The sequence below is a fragment of the Lissotriton vulgaris genome, chromosome 4_1 (genome assembly GCF_964263255.1).
Source record: "Lissotriton vulgaris chromosome 4_1, aLisVul1.2, whole genome shotgun sequence".
Lineage (NCBI taxonomy): Eukaryota > Metazoa > Chordata > Amphibia > Caudata > Salamandridae > Lissotriton > Lissotriton vulgaris.
The window spans coordinates 1,936,378,855-1,936,399,295 of record NC_141691.1 but is presented as its reverse complement, the minus strand read 5'-3'; positions in this window follow the sequence as shown (position 1 = coordinate 1,936,399,295).

Sequence of the window (20,441 nt, the reverse complement as noted above, 5' to 3'; positions counted from 1 at the left end):
GGACCCCCGCCCGCCCTCCTCAGTGTGGCAGGAAAAAGTAAGTGGTTTGTCCGGAAAAGTGACATGCTTGGCCGGACAAATCTGCGTGTCCTTAAATGTGACAGGCCTCAAGCCCCTGGAAATACAAAGGGTGCAGCACGGGGTTTGTGTCAGAGAGTTAAATGTGGCGTTTTTAAAAGAAGGGTTTGTAAAGAGTAATTTAGCACAGATGGAGCTGCAAAAGAGGTGGACAAGGAGTCTCCTAAGGCATGAAATGTAATTTAACACAGTTCCAAGGGCACACGACCCCGCAAAAAGAGGTGAAGGGACGGATTAGCAGAGGTCCCAGGGATAAGTCACACTGTCGCAGGAGACGCCCTAGAGCACGTGAAAGATAATTACAGCCGAGGACAAAATGAGCACTAAGGCCAGCAACTTAAAGTCCCTGAAATGTAATTAGTCACAGATACCGTGATAAGATGAACGCAAAAGGATGACCCTTAGGACCCTGTGAAGCGCCCGTAAGAGGGCCTCAAAGGTATGTCCTCAGGGCCTGTGTCAGGAAATGAAGCATCAAAAGCAATGCACTATCATCCGTTAGGAGCCCACCTCCACAAAGGCTGTATGTATAATGAGCAGACCGTTCAAAAGTATAAACCCCCTACAAATACAGGTCTCAAACACAAAGCACATACAGAGGCCACACTTCTGGAAGGTCGCATTGGTGAATTGCAGTGGTACAGACCCGTCCCAGGACTTTAAAGGGAGTAATGGATCAGAGCAACTTGTCACAGATTAACGCTGCCTGCAACAACTTAAGGAAGGTAAATAAATAAGGGGCTGGGTGGTTGGTGTATGCTGATTCTATTTTATGTATTGGGGAATGTATTTAAGTGCTCAAAGTTGTATTTTTAAAGGGTTTTAGAGCTGTATAGGAAGGTGTTCAAAGTGTTGCAATTAAGTATGGGTTTGGGGGCTATGTTGTTTAAGGGTAATGTTGATGGTGCAAAGAGGGGGTGTATTTAATGTGATCAATGGTGTATTTTTTTAAAAGGGTGTTTAACGCTATGTATGGTTTACGCTGTTTCAAGTAATGGTAAGGTGGACAATACTGTCTTTTATTTTTAAACACAGGGGTGGGGTATTTTAGGGGTGCATTTTAAGAGTGAATACCTAGCATAGCTAAGAGTATACATTTTGATACATGCATAACAACCTCTTTAACAATGTATAGAAACATGACCCATATGTGCTGTTAATGCCATACACATACAATCAGCGTTTTACACAGAAATTAAATATCACATGTTGGTACTCACCATCAGGGGGCCGGTGCTCTGCATAGGCGCTGGTGAGTTGTAGGACTTCACAGAGTAGCCGCGGTCCTGGCGTGGGGTATTGCCGGTGGCTCCTGATCACCCTGGCCAGTGCTGGGGCCCTCGGGGGTCCGTGGTGGGGCGTGAGGCCCCGTTTTCACTAAAATAAAATCTTAATGCTCGCTGAGCCCGCTGGGCTCCATGCGTGGCTCCGGGGGCTTACGGCGTGGTGGTGGGGCCTCCTTGGCCCCTGAGGCAGTGTGGCCCTCAGGGGCGTTGTTGGAGCGTGAGGCCTCGTTTAAAAAAATGAATGCTCCCAAGCCCTCTGGGCTCCCTGCGTGGCTCCGGGGGCTTGCGGCGTGGTGGTGGGCCTCCTATGGCCTTGGGGGCCGGCGTGGCCCTTGGTGGGCTTGAGGCATCGTTTAAAAAAATAAAATAATGCCCCCGGAGCTCGCGGGGCTCCATGCGTGGCTCCGGGGGCTTGCGGTGTGGTGGTGGGGCCTCCTATGGCCTTGGGGGGTATCGGGGCCCTTGGTGGGCTTGAGGCATCGTTTTAAAAAATAAAATAATGCCCCCGGAGTTCGCAGGGCTCCATGCGTGGCTCCGGCGGCTTGCGGTGTGGTGGTGGGGCCTCCTATGGCCTTGGGGGGTATCGGGGCCCTTGGTGGGCTGGAGGCATCGTTTAAAAAAATAAAATAATGCCCCCGGAGCTCGCTGGGCTCCATGCGGAGCTCCGTGTGGCGTATGAGGCCTTAGGGGATGGTTCGTGGGTTGCTGGGTCAATGTAGGACTAGCGGCCCCTTTGTAAAAAAATATATTGTCCCGAAGTCCGTGGTGCTCCATGCGGAGCTCCGGGGTTTTTGAGGAGGGTGTTGGGAGCTCCTATGCTCCGTTGTGGCGGTTGTGGGCTCCCTGGCATGTGCGGGTGCTGTGGGGAGGGCTCCGACGACCCCGGTGCTGCGGGGGTAGGACTCCATGCCCAAGTTGTAAAAATAAAGCCCCGGAGCACCGCTCAGGCTCCCTGCGGGCTCCGAGGGCATGCGGCGCTGTTGTGGCTCCAGTGTTCCGTGTGTGGCGCTGTTTTTTTAAAAATAAAAAAATGAAACCCCGGAGCACCACTGCCGCTCCATGCTGGCTCCGGGGCATGCGCGGCTGCTGTGGGTTGCTTGGGCTGGCGGCCCCTATAATTTAAAAAAAAAAATGAAGATCCCAGAGCAAGCGTATGGACTGTGCTGCTCCGGGGTTGAGGCGGCTGGCGGCAATCCCACGTGGGTCCCGATGGCGGCGGCATGTTGTTTTCCCCTCCGGGACTGGTGTGGTAGGGCCCGCCCCTCCAGTGACATCAGGGGAGTCCCGATGATGTCATTGGTGGGGCGGTTCCTACCTCAGCAATCCCGGAAGGGAAGTGTGTGGGGATTCCTCAATGCCATTTTAGGCATTTTTTTATAGTGCAGACTTTACCTGAAGGTGTCAGAGCGCTTCACAAGAGGCCTGATACATAAGAACATTACAAGTGAACAAATTACAAAAGCAAAAACCGTTACATGCGGCAAAGTGGTATTCGTGAGCAATACACGATGTAGCAAACGGTGCATTACAGGCGGAAACAGTGACATGTGTGCAGGTTCCAAAGGAGAGCGTTAAGTTACAGGCGGCAGGAGTGGTTATATGACAGACACTTAAAAACAAGCAAACATTACGTAGGCAATGGGGTACTTGTGCATGTATCTATAGCATACAAATTACAAGGGGTAGCAAGCGATTCATAACAGGAGGAATAAAGCGACGTGTGTATGTAGCACAAAAGCGTACAAAGTACAAGTAGAGGTATAATAATGCCATAAATGGGCAGAACCCCTAGTATGACACTTATATAGCCCTGTAGAACAACATTTCCTATAATGGCAGGACTTCGTTCAGATTATAGAGGGGGGGCACTGAATTAAACTAGGAAGTGTCCTTGAAGGAGGCTGTTAAAGGAGGTTTTTGAGGTCCGTTTGAAGGTCTGTGCAGGGGTGTTTCAATTGGTTGTTTTTTCAATATTATATACACGCCTAAGTCGCTGTTTGTTTATTTTATGCAGCTGCCCATAAGTAAACGCTAATACTCATGTGTTGATTTTCAAGGTGTGATGTGTGTTTTTCTATGAGGTATGTAACTGTAACATAGTGTTTATGAGGTTTGTTTTAAAGCATCCCCTTCTTTTCATTTTATATATTTACCCCAGCCACAAGACCTGCCTGTATTAACCCTCACAGACTCAGAACTGCCTGTATTAACCCTCACAGACTCGGACCTGTGGGAATTAATCCTCACAGACTCGCAAATGCAAACCATAGAGACAGGTATATGCACTTAGAGATTCTTACTTCCGAGTTACTGCACACCCTTGTTTCTTAGAAGCCCTGCTTTCCTAATGTGTTCTCACATATGTATACTTTTTATAGGTCTGAATCCCGAACTACAGAGGATTCTTGGTGAACTACAGCGCCTACCAGTGGCTCAAGACGCGTCGCTGAGTAATGTAATGTAATGTAATGTAATGTAAAAACAATTTGTAAAGCGCAACATACACCGGTCGGTTTCTTGGCGCTGTTCACTAAATCAGGAGGAGACAAAGAAGAGTGCACAGGCTAATCCCCTTCCTACAGGTAAATCAAAAGGGCGGTGGTTTTCAGAGGCTTAAGACCTGGGAGGAGGGCCTAGTACCCCCTAAAAAACAAATGTGAACTATAGGAACGCTCCTCAGAGGGGTCTGCTAAGGTCTGTCTTATACTACAAATGTGATTATTTTTCTTTACAGGTCCCCCTGAGTCACGCCAGGACATCGTGATTGTGCAAGAGTCGCCCCAACGCCCAAAAGAAACAACTGTGATAAGGAAAGCTACAGCATCTAAAGATGGACCCGTGAAAAAGAAAGGATCTGGGAAAAGTCATCTAAAAGGTGTGTTTTTACAAAAGGGTGTGAAACAAAAAAAGAACTCTGGGTTTTATTCTCTGAAAACCAAGGGGCCTCAGACTTAGAGTACCAGGGTCCTGCGGAGGGTAGTGTAAGCATCTTATACAAGAGTCATGCGTGTTTCTAATATATATATTTTTTATTTTACATTTCTAGGAGCAGCTCAAAAGAGCATCGGCGCTGATACTCATAAGGCTAAAAGAGCTACGAAACCATTGGCGTATATCACAAAGATCGTTCTGAACAAGGGGCCTACAGTGAAAGGTGTGAGTAGGCGTGTTCGCCAGGATAAACTCTGTTCTTATTACAGCCATATACACCAGCGAACAGGGACATCTCAGAAATGTAAAATCAAGCCCACCACCAAACAGTTGAACCCTTTTACAGGACAGTTTATTTTACCAGGGGTGGGTGTCAACCTTGGAGTAGTGCTGACAACCCCAGCCGTTGTAAAGCAAGGTTTGTGTAAAAAACCCTCAGCGTATCTGAAACCTCTCAAGGCCTCAAAAGGGAAGCTGGTCACAACCAAGCCTGTCCTTAACAAAAAGCAGCTGAAACCCTCACCCCATACCGGGCCCAAAAACCTCAAGAAGAAGAAGAAGGGCGGTTATATGTCCCAACAAGGGCCCTTAGACCTCAGCAAGAAACCTGTGGCTTCTGAACCCCTGACGCCTCCTGTAGATCTATCTTTAAAAAATGTTGTTAAGCAGGGGAGCAAGCCCACTACCCCGGGGCTCTCTAAGGACCCATTGACAGCGACGCCTGTTGCGGAAACTCTGTTACAACCACAAACCCCTAAAGTCAGCAGGCTTTCAAGAAAATATCTTAAGAATAAGCATAGATTAGATGTGTCAGAAGTAGAAACACCTGAGGTCCCCTTAAGCAAACCTGTTACACCTCAGACCCCTTATCCGCCTATGAAACCTTCGGGAGTTTCAAACAAACTAACGAATCATGCAGAGCCATGTCCCCAAGACCAAACCCTAAAAACTTTGATAGGCGTTCCATCCGTTTTTAGGGACAAAGTGTCCGAAAAGGGGCGCCCATTAGGTGGAACGGCAGACAGCCTTGAGGGAACCTCAGAAGCAGCGTACGCGGGCCCTTCTAACAACAACAAGGTGGTTTTGCAAACATGTGTTACACCTACGCCTCCCCAACCCTACGATAGGGCCATAGCTTGTGGCACCCTTGATTATTGCGACAGTCAATTAAACACACCCCTTCTTATGTCCCCTATACCCCCTCAGAGAGTTTACGACCCAACCAGCCCAGCGACACCCCCGGCAATATACACTGCTGCTAGTACAGGGGCGGGCGAATGGTCCAATCATAGTATGGAGGGGGTATTTAGAATGATCCCCCTCCCCAGATGCCCCTAGGTGTTCGCACTAGGACCCTGTTCCATGATCCCCCAAGGCCTGCAGTTACAGAATGGTGGGGGTTTTGAAGACACTAGAGAGGCCCTCGGCGCATTAGAGGTTGCTACACACACAACCCCTGCATTCACCCCCAACCCTCCAAAATATGACTCTATAAATCCAAAACCGGTACTAGATGCGTATGTAAAGGATATACAATTGGCTGTCAGAAAACTAAAGCGCCAAGCGGTCACCGCAACCTTAAAATGGGGATTGGGGGGTAGCTGTGACAGATCCGTGGTGGCGGCACAACAGAAGATATTGCAAAGGGTTGACCTCTGTAAAAGAGTGATCCTCCAAACTTGTCAGGAAGCAGGATCAGACATAGGGACTATACAACCGTGACTAGGACGCCGACAGCTCCTAAAGAAACGTCAGTCCCCCGGGGTTAGTAAAATACGCACCTCAAAATATACCCGTAAGGTCCAAACAGTTCTAACAAAATCCCTGCGTTTCTTACGCTTACGCGGTCATAAAAGTGTATAGAACACCGCAAACAGAGGCATGCTGTTTCGAAAGCCAAGTCCGAATCATATACCGCGATACCAGACACACACCAGAACACTTGCGCGGGAGAGGACAGCCCTAGGGGCGACCGGTTGAAGGATTTGGTGTTAGAACCCCAACACAACCCCAACGGGAACCCTTAGAGGAGTCGTTGTGTGGTTCTATAACAGAGGCCTCAAGGAACACTCCACACATAGGTGCAGTACATACTGCCCAGATAGGCGGGGGTCTGGCACCTAGAAAAGCAGGACCCCATAAAAAACAAAAGTGGGCCAAAAGCGCTAAACAACGTCGGTTTTTAATCAGGAAGCTAAAGAAAGCCAGAATATGTGCTACAAGGCGCTTTAAAAGACAACAAGATCCCCTACTAAACCAGAACCCTCAAAATGATACCGCAACAAGCTCCCCAGAAAGTCAAACCCCTCAAGATGAGGATTCAGAGGTTGTCTTTTTAGAGAGCGTTAGAAGCTACAGGCGTAATGTGGAGAGATTTAGGGCCACGAGCACTACGAGGAGTTTAGGTTTGCTAACCTACACCGAATAACGTCCACCGATCACGGTGTTTTTGCTATACATCAGGCGGTGCAAGCGCTCATTGAAAGGTTGTTACGCGATGTGGGGCCCAATGATTTTTTCCAGCTATGTTTCCAGGGGCAGGGTTTTGATAGTCTGCTGTTCACCAGAAGAGCATCGCGAGATGTGTTTGACGCCGTCGACTTTTTAGAAAACCTGTCGCGGCCTTTACAGAGCCATGCTGAACTAGTCGCCTTTGGCACTTTCAGGGTCATAGCCCTCATTGTACGGGGCCATGAGGGGGGTATTTCCCGCCCCTTAAAGAGCGTACTATACAGCCAGATAATAGGCAAGAAGCAGCGCTGGCTGCTCGACTTTAACAATAATGCAACCAACACGTGTCTTGCGGCCAGCATAGCCGGGTTGCTGATGGGGCGCGACACCACCGACGCTGTCATCCTGGCTAGAGCGTCTCAAGCCCATAAGGTTCTTGAAATACCTCCAGACCGGCTGGTCGGCTTTGGTGACAGTCTTTTTGAAAACTATTTCTCGGTGACTGTGAAAGTTCTTTATCACAACGGCTCTTGGAAGTACTTTACAACCGGGGCCGGTGTGGGGAACAAGACTGTATATGTCCTTCACCATGACAAACACTTTTACGGCATCTTGAACCTTAAAGGTTTTCTGGGAGCCAGATACGTGTGTACACATTGCAACCACATATACAGCAATATGGAACGTCATCAGTGTGAAATACATTGTAAGATGTGCCAGAGGGATGGCTGCGTCGAAGACGCAGTCCTGAAGGTGAGGTGTCGCACCTGTAAGATGTTTTGTCGCTCTCAAGACTGTTTGAACATCCACAGGAAAGCTGCTAGATGCAGCCCCAAAATGGATTGTTTTCAGTGTGGCTGGTTTGTGGCTGTTGATCACAAATGCAGGGGTAGAAATGTCCCCGGTGTCGGATGTCTTTTGATGCTGGTACCAACCATCAGTGCTACATGGTTAAAGGCAGACCCCAGACCAAGACCGAAGCATACATCGTGTTTGATATAGAGTGCACGCAGGAGACTGGAGTACACCAGCCTAACTATATTTACGCCCACCATCTAACTTCCGACGACAGCTGGGAGTTTGAAGGTAGAACGTGCGTTGGTGATTTCCTTAACACCTTCATTCAAACAGAATTCAAAGGCTACACCATGCTGGCCCACAATTCAAAAGCCTACGACTCATTCTTTATTTTGCAAAATATGATTCGTGAAAAGGTACAAGTAGACCTCATCACTCAGGGTTCCAAGCTGATGCTGTTAACAGCTGGCCAGTTACAAATAAGGTTTATAGACACCTTGAATTTTTTACCCATGAAACTGAGCAAGCTTCCAAAAGCCTTTGGATTCCCTCTGTGTAAAGGTTATTTTCCACACTTTTTTAATACCTGGGCTAACCAGGATTATGTGGGTCCCATGCTCTCTCCTGACAATTACGGGGTTGAATACATGATGCCTGCCGAGAAAGAGAACTTTCAACAATGGTACTCTGAAAACCGTGAAAAGGAGTTTCATTTTAAAACAGAGTTGAAAGCTTATTGTCAGGTGGATGTAATGATCCTGCGACAAGCGTGCAACCTCTTCAGAGATGCTGTGGTGGAGATGACTAAGAAAGTCAAGCTGTTAAAACCAAAGAAGCCTCAAAGAGCTACGACGGTCAGAGCTATGAAACCCAAGAAGCCTCAAACGGTAAAGAAAAGCAAGGCCTTGAAATCCGAGAAGGATCAGTCGCCAAAGGAGATCGAATACATCGACCCTTTTCAAAACATCACACTGGCCTCCATGTGTATGTCCATTTACAAACACATGTTTTTAAAACCAGAAAGTATCGCTCTAGTCCCTCCAGATCTCTATAACGGCAAACAGAAACGTTATTCAACCCCCTCTATCCGCTGGCTCATGTACATCTCTGAGAAGGAAGACATACAGATTCACCATGCCTTACAGGGCGGTGAGCACCGTGTGGGTCCCTACTACCTGGATGGGTACGCTGTAATTAAGGGAGTGCCGACGGCCTTCGAATACAATGGTTGTTTTTACCACGGGTGTCCTCAATGTTACAAGCCTCACGAGTTTAACAGATTGCTGGGTGCCAAATTTGAACACTTACACAGACATACTCTGTTGAAGGCCCAGTATGTTGAAAAATGTGGCTATGCTCTGAGGGCTATTTGGGAGCACGAATGGTTAGAGATGCTAGCAATCGACACCAAGCTCTGTTCTTTCCTACAGACGCGCGCTTTACCCGAACCCCTGGAACCTCACGATGCCTTATTCGGCGGTCGTACAAATGCCATACAATTGTACAGGGCAGCGGGTGATGGTGAGAAAATACACTACTAAGAGTTCACCAGTCTGTACCCGTTTGTGAACAAGATGAAGGTATACCCCTTAGGACACCCAACCATCATCTATAGAGATTTTAAGCACATATCCGAATACTTTGGGCTAGTCAAATGTGAAATCTATCCTCCAAGACAGCTTTACTTTCCTGTGTTACCATACAGAGTCGATGGTAAACTGATGTTCCCCCTCTGTCGAACATGTGCTGTGTTTAAAGAGGTTGGTTATTGTGGGCACACCGAAGAACAAAGGATGCTCGCAGGGACCTGGTGCAGCATCGAGGTAGAAGCTGCCTTAGAGATAGGTTACAGGCTTGGAAGGAGTCACGAGGTGTGGCATTTTAAGAGTACCTCTACACAACTCTTTGCCCCGTACATTAATCTGTTTCTCAGAGACAAGCAGGAAGCCTCTGGGTATCCCGAATGGTGTACTAGTCAGGATGCAAAGCAGAAGTACATCGATGACTACTACTTTCACGAGGGTATCCAGTTACAACCCCATTTGATAGAGGTCAACCCCGCCCGTCGACGGTTAGCCAAACTCTGTCTTAATTCCTTATGGGGAAAATTCGCTCAGCGTACAAATCTGTCAAACACGACCTTAATAACAGATCCTGCCGAACTGTTTAAGTACCTCTTTGCCCCTTGTTACGAGGTGTCCAGCTGCAAGTTTATCGACGACGATACCACAGCACTATGCTGGAAATACACAAAAGCATACCCCACAACGTGTAACAACATAAACATCTTCATAGCAAGCTTCACCACAGCCCACGCCCGTCTAGAGCTTTACAGGGTTATGGATAAACTCCAGGACCGTTGTTTGTATCATGATACCGACTCTGTAATTTTTGTGAGTAAGCAGGGGGATGAAGACCCTCCCCTTGGAGATTATCTTGGTAATTTGACCAGCGAGCTCGATAAGGATGAGCATATAATAGAATATACTTCATCCCTGCCTAAAACATACTCCTACCGCACAAACAAGAACAAAGTGTGTATGAAGGTCAAAGGCATAACCCTAAATGTCAACAACACCCTAAAAATCAATTTTGACAGTCTAAAGAATCTGGTGCACGAATACGCGGCATCAGACGATTGCGAAAATGCTAAAACTATAGTTGTGAACCAGCCCTGCATAGTCAGATCCAAAAAGAAGTGGGAAATTACAACACAGCCCCTACATAAAACCTTACGCGTTGTTTTTGATAAAAGGGTCCTGACCACCGACTATAAAACGCTGCTGTACGGGTATTAGACCCCATTAGAGAGACAAACACGGCCCTAACATGGACACCCAATTACAACATCCATTCCCCTGCGTGTTAGCAGGGCCCTCAAACAGCGGTAAGAGCTACTTTATAAAAAAGCTCTTAGAAAACGCAGCCTCTGTTCTATCCCAGACCCCTAATAACATTGTATGGCTTTATTCATGCTGGCAGCCGCTTTATACGGCCTGGCCCGCAGTTTCCCCCATATCAGATTTATAGAGGGTATACCGGATAATCTCAACGATGATGAGTTACTGCCACCGACCAGGGTAAACATGATAATTGTCGATGACCTTATGCGTGAAGGGGGCGATCATCCGGAGTTAGAGAGAGCGTTTACTCAATATTCACATCATCGCAATCTAAGTATCTGTTATATTGTGCAGAACTTGTTTTACAAGGGTAAGAACAGCAGATCTATAGCTCTCAACGCTTCGTACCTTGTTTTATTTAAAAACCCCCGTGACAAACAACAAATATCCATCATAGCTAAACAGATGTACCCCGGAAACACTCACTTCTTCATGGAAGCCTTTAACGACGCGACAGCAAAACCCCACGGTTACCTACTGGTAGACTTAAAAAATGAAACTCTAGAAGACTATAGATTGAGGGCTGATATTTTTCCCCCCCGAGCTACCCGTAGTTTACACGCCAAGGGTCAAGAACAGGTCCTATAAAAAGCAGGTTTGATGACTTTTAAAGACATTTACAACCAGGACTTTATAATACAAGGTGTTGACCATGTCGGACCGTCTACGTCGTAATTTCGCTCTCCTGAAAATGATTGTTACCGCCAGTCCCCAACACAGAAAGGCCATCCTGTGCGCTGCTTCTGATGACTTAGTGTCTGCCATTGCAGAAATAGCCCTAAATACCCTAAAAGGCAAAGTTCCTATATCAAGGGGGCAATTACAGGTTCTGAAGAATAAGAAGGGTCTTATTAAGAAGCTCAGTAATAAAAGGGCCTCACTCATTACCAAGAAGAAGCTGGTGAAACAGTCTGGGGGGTTTATAGGCGCCTTGCTGCATATAGCTATACCTGTAATCACAAGCCTCCTCCCGACACGCTGATGGAGCATGCCACAAAAATGTATTTGGTTCCTAAACAACAAATGGAACAGCTGGGCTCTTCCGCGGACAATGTATGGGATATACGCAGAAATGAGACTCTACGGTTGGATGCTGAAATTAAGGCTATATTGAATCGGACTGATCTAAACCCCTACGACAAGGCCAATCTTTACACCAGCAGTCTTAAAAAACCTTTTAAGCTACTACAAACAGTGGAATACCGAGAAAAACAAGCTAACTCTATACAACCCGGACTCTGAGCAGCCAGCAGCCCCTACGAATGCCCCTCAACCCCTACAAGAACCGCCGGACTCTGAGCCACCCTCAGATACCTTTGTAGGGGACCTCCTAAAAAATATAAGTCAAAGGCACCGAGGGGCAGCACAAACGTTGATGAGTAAACTAGCCGCTTCTAAAGACCTAACATCCTGGAATGATCGAGGAGAATTTCTCTACAGGGGCCAGCCGATTGCAGGTTCGCACATGTATGATCTAGTCAAAGGTCTCACACACCCCAGAATCCTGACGCCTCAAAATACCCCACGCGGCTGGGAGCAGTTTCTACGAGCCGCTGCTCAATCAATCAAAGACATTTATATAGCACACTACTCACCCGGAGGGTCTCAAGGCGCTTGGGGGAGGGGGGTCCGCTACTGCTCGAACAGCCAGGTCTTGAGCTGCTTCCTGAAGGCGAGGTGGTTTTTGGTCAGGCGGAGGTGGGTCGGGAGGGAGTTCCAGGTCTTGGCGGCCAGGTAGGAGAAGGATCTTCCTCCTGTGGTGGCTCTTCGGATGTGGGGGACGGCGGCGAGGGCGAGGCTGGTCGATCGAAGCTGGCGAGTGGGAGTGTAGAAGTTGAGTCGGCTGTTGAGGTATTTTGGGCCTTTGTTGTGTAGGGCTTTGTGTGCGTGGGTGAGGAGACAGAAGGTGATTCTCTTGTTGACCGGGAGCTAGTGCAGGTCTCTCAGGTGTTTGGCGATGTGGCTGTGTCGGGGGATGTCGATGATGAGTCTTGCTGAGGCGTTCTGTATCCGCTGGAGTCTCTTCTGGAGCTTGGTGGTGGTTCCGGCGTAGAGGGCGTTGCCGTAGTCCAGTCGGCTGGTGACGAGGGCCTGGGTGACCATCTTCCTGGTCTCGGTGGGGATCCACCGGAAGATCTTACGTAGCATGCGTAGGATGTTGAAGCAGGACAAGGAGACGGCGTTGACTTGTCTGGTCATGGAGAGGGAGGAGTCCAGGATGAAGCCCAGGTTGCGTGCGTGGTCTGTTGGTTTGGGTGCGCTGCCCAGGGCGGGGGGCCACCAGGAGTCGTCCCAGGCGGAGGGCGAGGAGCCCAGGATGAGAACTTCCGTCTTGTCTGAGTTCAGTTTCAGGCGGCTGTTCATCATCCACTCGGCTACGTCTTTCATCCCTTCGTGTAGGTTGGTTCTGGCGGTGGCGGGGTCGTTGGTGAGGGAGAGGATCAGCTGGGTGTCGTCGGCGTAGGAGATGATGTTGAGGTTGCGTTGGCGTGCGATGGCCGCAAGGGGGCTCATGTAGACATTGAAGAGGGTGGGGCTGAGCGAGGAGCCTTGAGGAACGCCGCAGATGACTTTGGTGGCTTCTGATCTGAACGGGGGTAGGCGGACTCTCTGTGTCCTTCCGCGAGGAAGGAGATGATCCATTCTAGTGCCTTCTCCTGGATTCCGACGTTGCTGAGGCACTGCACTAGGGTGCGGTGGCAGACGGTGTCGAACGCCACGGAGAGGTCTAGGAGGATGAGGGCCGCTGTTTCCCCATTGTCCAGCAGGGCTCGGATGTCGTCCGTGGCTGCGATGAGGGTGGTCTCGGTGCTGTGGTTGGCCCGGAAGCCAGACTGCGAGAGGTCGAGGGATCCGTTCGTCTCGAGGAAGGCGGCCAGCTGCTTGTTGACGGTCTTCTCGATGACTTTGGCCGGGAACGGGAGGAGCGAGATGGGACGGTAGTTTTTGAGTTCGGTGGGGTCCGCTGATGGTTTCTTCAGTAGAGCGCTGAGTTCGGCGTGCTTCCAGCTCTCTGGGAAGGTGGCGGTGTCAAAGGAGGTGTTGATGATGTCCCGCAGATGGGGTGCGATGACAGCGTTGGCTTTGTTGAAGACGTGGTGAGGGCAAGGGTCGGTTGGGGATCCGGAGTGGATGGAGTTCATCGTACGGATGGTGTCTTCGGTGGTGGTCGGGGTCCAGGCGCGGACGGTGGTGGTGGGGGGCTTTGGTGCGGTCATGGGGTGCGTCAGTTGTGTGTTGAAGCTGTTGTGTATGTCTGCGATCTTGTTGTGGAAGTAGGAGGCGAGGGAGTTGCAGAGGTCTTGAGATGGGGTGATGTTGTTGATTCCGGCGTTGGGGCTGGAGAGCTCTTTGACGATGTTGAAGAGTTCCTTGCTGTTGTGTGCGTTATTGTCCAGTCGTGCCTTGAATGCAGTTTTCTTGGTGGCGTGGATCAATTGGTGGTGTTTACGGGTGGCAAGCTTGAGGGTGGTCATGTTGTCTGGTGTCGGGTCTTTGCGCCATGCTTTCTCGAGGGCTCGGCAGTTCTTCAGGAGCTCTTGAGTTCGTCGGTGAACCAGGATGCTTTCTTGCTGCCGGGTCTGCTGGGAGGGGTCCTCAGTGGGGCGAGGTCGTCTGCGCAGTTAATGATCCACTTTGTGAGGTTGGCGGCCTGGCTAGGGTTCACTGAGCTGGTGGGTGGGTGCTGGCTCAGGGATGCGGCGAGCTGGTCGGCTGTGATCTTGTTCCAGCTTCTGCATGCAACCTGTTGCTGGTGGTGGTGGGTCGTGGTTCTTCTGAAGCTGAAGTGGACGCAGCTGTGGTCCGTCCAGTGGAGTCCGGTGGCGTGGCTGAAGACGATGTCCTTGCTGGATGAGAAGACGGCGTCGAGTGTGTGTCCGGCGTAGTGGGTGGGGGTGGTCACCAGCTGTTTGAGACCGAGGTTGGCGAGGTTGTCTAGCAGGGTGGTGGTGTTGCGGTCGTTGCTGTTCTCCAGGTGGAAGTTGAGGTCCCCGAGGAGGATGTAGTCAGCGGAGGGGAGGGCGTGCGGGCTGATGAAGTCGGCGATGTCTTCGCTGAATTGTGTGCGAGGTCCCGGGGGTCTGTAGATGAGGGTGCCTCTGAGGGTGGTCTTGGGGTCGGTGTGGATCTGGAAGTGCAGGTGTTCGGCGGTTGTGAGGGTGTCGTCGGTGTTGGTCGTGATGCGGATGGTGTTCCTGTGGATGATGGCGATGCCTCCTCCCGTCTGGTTGGTGCGGTCCCTCCGGGAGATCTTGTATGCGTCCGGGATGGCGATGGCGATGTCGGGTGCTGAGGAGGCGTTCATCCAGGTTTCCGTGAGGAAGGCAACGTCTGGAGATGTGGTGTCGAGGAGGTTCCAGAGGTCGATGGTGTGTCTGTGGACGGAGCGGGTGTTGAGCAGGATGCACTTCAGGTGGTTGCTGCTGGTGTTCGGCTTGTTGGGTGCTGATGTAGTGCAGGTCTGGTTGCAGGTGAATTTGCAGGAGTGGCAGCTGAAGGGTCCGTGGGTGCGTCTCGGAGTGGCTCGGTAGCATCCGGGGATTCGGCCGCTGTTGAGTGCGTTGAGTTCGGTGGCGTCGTAGGTCCGGCGGATGGGCTGGTGCCTGCGGGGGCCAGGGGTCCTGGCGCTGGGCGCGGTCCAGGCGCGGACGGGCGCAGACGGGCTTACCTTTGGCGTGCCTTCAGCGCGCTTACGGCGCGCCCGCTGCGCGTCAACGCTGTGCGTTTGCCACTCTGCCATAAGTGGAGAGTGTGGGGGGCGGAGCGAGGGAGGAGCAGCTGGGAGGCGGGAGCGGGGCGGTGAATGGGAAGGGCGTCCGAGGGAAAGGGGCGGGGCCGCAGGGGGGCAGCGGCGGGAGCGGGGAGGGGCGGGAAAACGCAGCTGGGGCTGAGCACAACAGGGGCAACAGGGGACAAGGCGACAAACAAATAAAACTATAAGCCACAGGGAGGGGATACAGTCACAGAGAAACAAAATAAAATACAGGCACAATCAGCGCACAAGTCGGAACGATAAACAGAGGATTACAGAGCAAGGCAGCGCAAGCAGCAGCGGTCGGGGGCCAGGAGCACAGCTGGAGGCAGCGGCAGCCCTCGGCGGGAACCAGGGGCACAGCTGCGGGCTGAACTCAACATCCCATCCACGCTGGTGGGCAATAACGAGCACCGGCGTCTGCTTGAACATTTAAAGACACCCATTCCTCCATCGTCTGCAGGCTCGGACGCACCGCTGCTATCCCCATCGTGGAGTACCCCCGTGGTGCCGGCTGTACGGCTAAAAAGACATTTGTCCAAAACCCATACTTGGATTCAGCCTTAATGGTTTTTAACTAAAAATGTACAGTTTATGTGTAAAAGCGTGTCTAATTTTTCTTCATATGTTTATTCGCCAGAGTTTGTCATTGTAATGTTCAACCTACAGTCCTGTTTGTAATAAACACTTTTATAACTTTTCATACCGTCTCCCGCTCCTATTTTTAAAAACTTTTTGTTTCTAAATTATGGTGCATGTATAAGCAATAAAAATACATACAGACTGAATGCCTGATTTTTAAAAAAATATTGTCTTTTATTTTTAGACGTTCATCATTAAAAACATAAGTTATAAGCTCTTACAATTTTGACAAGCAACATATTCATTTTTCACAGGTCTGACCGATACCCTTGTGTTTTCTTTTACATATTACACAACTATACTGTCGTTGTTGACAAGGTCCCTCGAATATAAATTTAAGAAATTTCTAAACGAAACACCCTCCGACATTTTACTGATAAAATAAATACAGTGTTCCCCGCATGTCATGGCTACAGAATCCTGCACCCGCACCTTATTATACACCACTCGCTCTGCAACTTTTTTTACAAACTTGAATATGGGTTGTGTATATAGGCGGTGTTCTGGGAACTCTGCTGTACTGTCAAACATTATAACCTGATCATTCTCTATAAACAAGGCCGCCCAATGTGTTCCACCCTTGTAGTGAGGATCCGTGTTAAAGACTAGGGTGCGGGGTCTTTCTACCCCTATTTCAGACGGTAACCCGTCGCTAGGGAAAACACCTAAAAAGCTTTTCCTAGCGTGTTTATGCCTGCTTAAGACGTCACGTATCTGCACAGTGTCCATTTTGCCAATGTTTTAAAGATAGTCAAACAAAATCTGTCTGGCGTGGTTGATCTGGATGATGCTGTCGAATACCGAGAATACGACCATGTTCACATTCGTAGGTAGAGGATTACTGAATCGTATTTCAGCTGTTAGATTTCCGTTTTTGACCAGGTTGTAATGATCGCCGTCTCCCAGGTGGGGGGTCAGGTCGAATGCGAACAGCGTGTATCCAGCCCCAAAGCCTTTGCGTGACACGGCTACGCCGCAGTCCCTCTGGTGCTTCCCTGTTATCGAAACCAACCCCTGATATTCCCTGACGTAGTTGGAGGTTATAAAACTGGGAGTGTAGGGTTTTGCGGGAATCACATTGCCCTCATGGACCAACGCGGCGTAGTTGATGCCGTAGTGTTTAAAATTGAAGGGATTTGAGGCATAGGTACCGCTAAAGGCTGTATTGTCCACAAAAATGATAATGATGAGTTTGGGTAGTTGCCCAAGTAATAGGTTCTGCTGTTGTGTTAAGCGGGTACCTGCTGGGATACTGAATAACTTCAGAGCTACTCTTTCCACAGCGTACTTGGCGTTTGATATTTGTAAAGCGTTGGCGTGCGCTAGCCTGACGCTCGGGGATACTTGCACTCTCTTTACAAACAGACTCGCTGACAGTATGTCCAGTTTGTACTGTTCCGCATCCCCGTTGATGAGGCAGAATGAGTCCTTGTTGCGGGTAAGCTTGATCTTAAGATCAATTCCATTGAGGAGCACTTTATCTTGGAAGAATAGGTCTGAATGTATGCGTCCCAGAAGGTCAAAGTTACAACTGCCTGCTGCCAGCCCCGCTCTTTTTACAAAACCCTTATTGGCGCCGTCCAGAGCAGTGATTTCAAACTGGGCGTGTGTATCCCTGTAGAAGAGACCCGTTGAAAGCTGGGTGTCAAGATGCGCAATGTATAAAGGCCATGGTTTAGTTTACGAGGCTTTTAAAAAATATTCACTTTAGAGGCGGCTCTCTTCTTCTTCACGGCTCTCTTCCGTCTTGGAGCTCTTCTTTTCTGAGTGCGTTTTGAAGAGCTCCTTTTTTTTTATAGGGTGCCGGGGGGCCCCTGCGGCTCGTAGCACGACGCTACCTTTTAACACGTGCACGCGTTGCGTACACCAGCCCCGATCCTTCTTGCGGCTGCTTGTTCATGCGCTCTGCAACTGCTGAAGTAACAGACCCCACCACGTCTCCGGCAATGCTCATAGCGGCCGTCTTAATATGCAGTTTTGCAATTTCATAACCTCTTCTCAGGAATGGCATCGCTCTTCTAAACAGACTCCTGAAGAATCCCCCTAAACCAGCCCCGTACATAACCGGTGTTCCTTGAAAGTACGGCTCCTCCTTGGTTTCTGTTATAATCCCGGTACATAGAAGGGTCACCGTATGTTTTCACGACCACCATGATGCCTGCTTAATAGCCGCTGTCGCGTCTCTGGTCTTAAATAAAGCTTGACAATAACTTTCCCGTATTTAAACCCAACCGGCTCAGACTGATCATCGTAGATCATAATTGAAATAGTGTCAAAATGATTTTTAGAAACTGCGACGTAGTCAGGTTTATGAAACTGGATATTGACCATCCCATTATTTTCACCTTGTACCTGGACCCATCTTAACAGCGGTTAATATCTGGACAAGATTGATCCTGTTCCGCCAGGTCTTTCGAAGCCGCATTCATCACTGTGCCTAAAATCCTTTTTAATTTACCGGAGCAGTTAAACGACGTGCCTCGAGTCGGGGCTGTAAGAAACACCTTCCTTCTGACGTGATCGAGCGTCAGCTGAATATTCGCATATCCTTCGAGGGAGGCTATGGATTTGTTGATGGCGTCGACAACACTTGCAACTGATGGGTAGTAGCCAAACGGGATGCCAGAGTGCATGTTCACATTGTCCTCACGCTTTATGAAAAACTTTGCTTCGCTCGATGTCAAGGTAATCCAGGTTCTAGGGTATTGTATTTCTGTTAGGGCCACCTCCCAATCCCCTTTCAGGCCCACCGGCTTTGCCAATTTCACGATGTAGTTAGAAATCTGGTTGTCGGGGAACATGACCTTTGAAGAGTTGGATGGCAAGGTGATATGAAAGGGCTTCGTCTCCATCTTCTCAGCTGCTTGTAACAGGGCCTTAGCTCACACGCCCTTCAGAGAGCTGGCCAACACCCAACTGTTAAATTTCTCAGGCCAGCCCCTCCATTTGACATACGCCTGACTGTTAACCCCTCGACCCCGCCTTTTCAGAACCTTTTCAACCCTATACACACGGTTCGGATCATCAGGTACCGCTTGTAGCTCTTCCTTGTAGAAGATACCAGATACCTCTTCCCCTGCGTAGTCCTTTAACCTGTAAATATACAGGCCCTCTTTGAGCTCCACACTTTCCACTATAAATATCTCGTCGCTAAATGTCTGCTGGTAGCCCTTCGTGAAGACGCCTTTCAATTTTGAAATCCTGACGTGCTCTCCTTTTTTAAAAACAGGCTTCTTGACCTTTGTAGCAAAATTGCGCCCGTACACCGTTCTCCATACTGTTAAAACATTACTAGGAGTCACCTCTGCGGGGTCTGTTTTGATGGTCCGGTGATAACTGGCATTATATACATCTAAAAAAGCCTTAAGAACATCCACGTATCTGTAGGTGTTGTTGGCCATAAAGTACCTCCACATCTTAGACTTTAAAGTTCTGTTAAACCGTTCTACAACAGCAGCTTTTACCTCCGTGTGTGTCACAAAATGTTGAACACCATGATGGTTTAATAATTTCTAAAATGTCTTGTTTAAGAATTCTTTGCCGGCGTCTGTTTGTAGTTTTTGAGGAATTCGGCCCCTAGCGAAGATGTCTTTAAAAGCGGCCGTGACACTCGTACCACTTTTATCGTGTAACGCTTCTGCGTAGGCGTACTTGGACAATACGACTATGACTGTTAATATATACTGGGCGCCGTTGTTATGTTTTGCTATATCTTGAAGGCTTATGATATCAGCCTGCCACTGATAATCTAATTGTGCATTAACGATTGTTGGGCGTCTCTTAAAACGTCTTCTGGCTGGTTTATGGAGGGAATACGCCTCTTCTCCTGAAAGCCACGTCTTGACCTTGGCTCTTGTCACATGCTTGTTTTCAGCTACAGCCCTTCTTTACAGAGCTTCGGCGCTTCCCAAGCCGCCCCCCCCACCAGTATCGTAATAAAGGTTTCTTAACCGCTCCCCCAGCATGATATCAACAGCTACACCACAGCCAATGAATGACACTTGTTCTGCGTAAGGACATTTTATAAAAAAAATAGTGAATCTTAACAAATCATAAACAGTAGGTATTTTACATTTTCACAGTAAACGTTGTAAGAACTGCTTAAACCCTAGTCACCTCGAGGTGTAACATCATACTACGTCATTCTAAAAAACACACTATCAGGGTAATTTAGGTGTGACATTATTTATTTAAAATAGTCTTCGGAGCCAGCGGCCTTATTCTTATATTTTTTTTTATACAGCTTACAAACCCATCTTTCTATGAGTCTTTCTATCATCTTTCTATCATTAACCGTGCACACAGCCCGCATACACAGCAGTTTTAAATCGGGATGGGGGTCGTGTTGGGCTTCCTCGAGTGCCGCCGTGATGATCTTAACCATAGAAGGGTGAACATATTTCTTTTCATCTGACAACCCGTAAACTATCCTTAGCAGTTTATACATCCGGTGAGGGTCTAACGCACTACATATATGACGGGTTACCCTGTCTCTGTATGCATCGAGCAGACAATTGTGCGCGTCCTGCTGAGGATCATCCGCCTTATGTCCATAACAAAGATCGTAATAGTCATGTTTGACACACGTTTGCACCACAG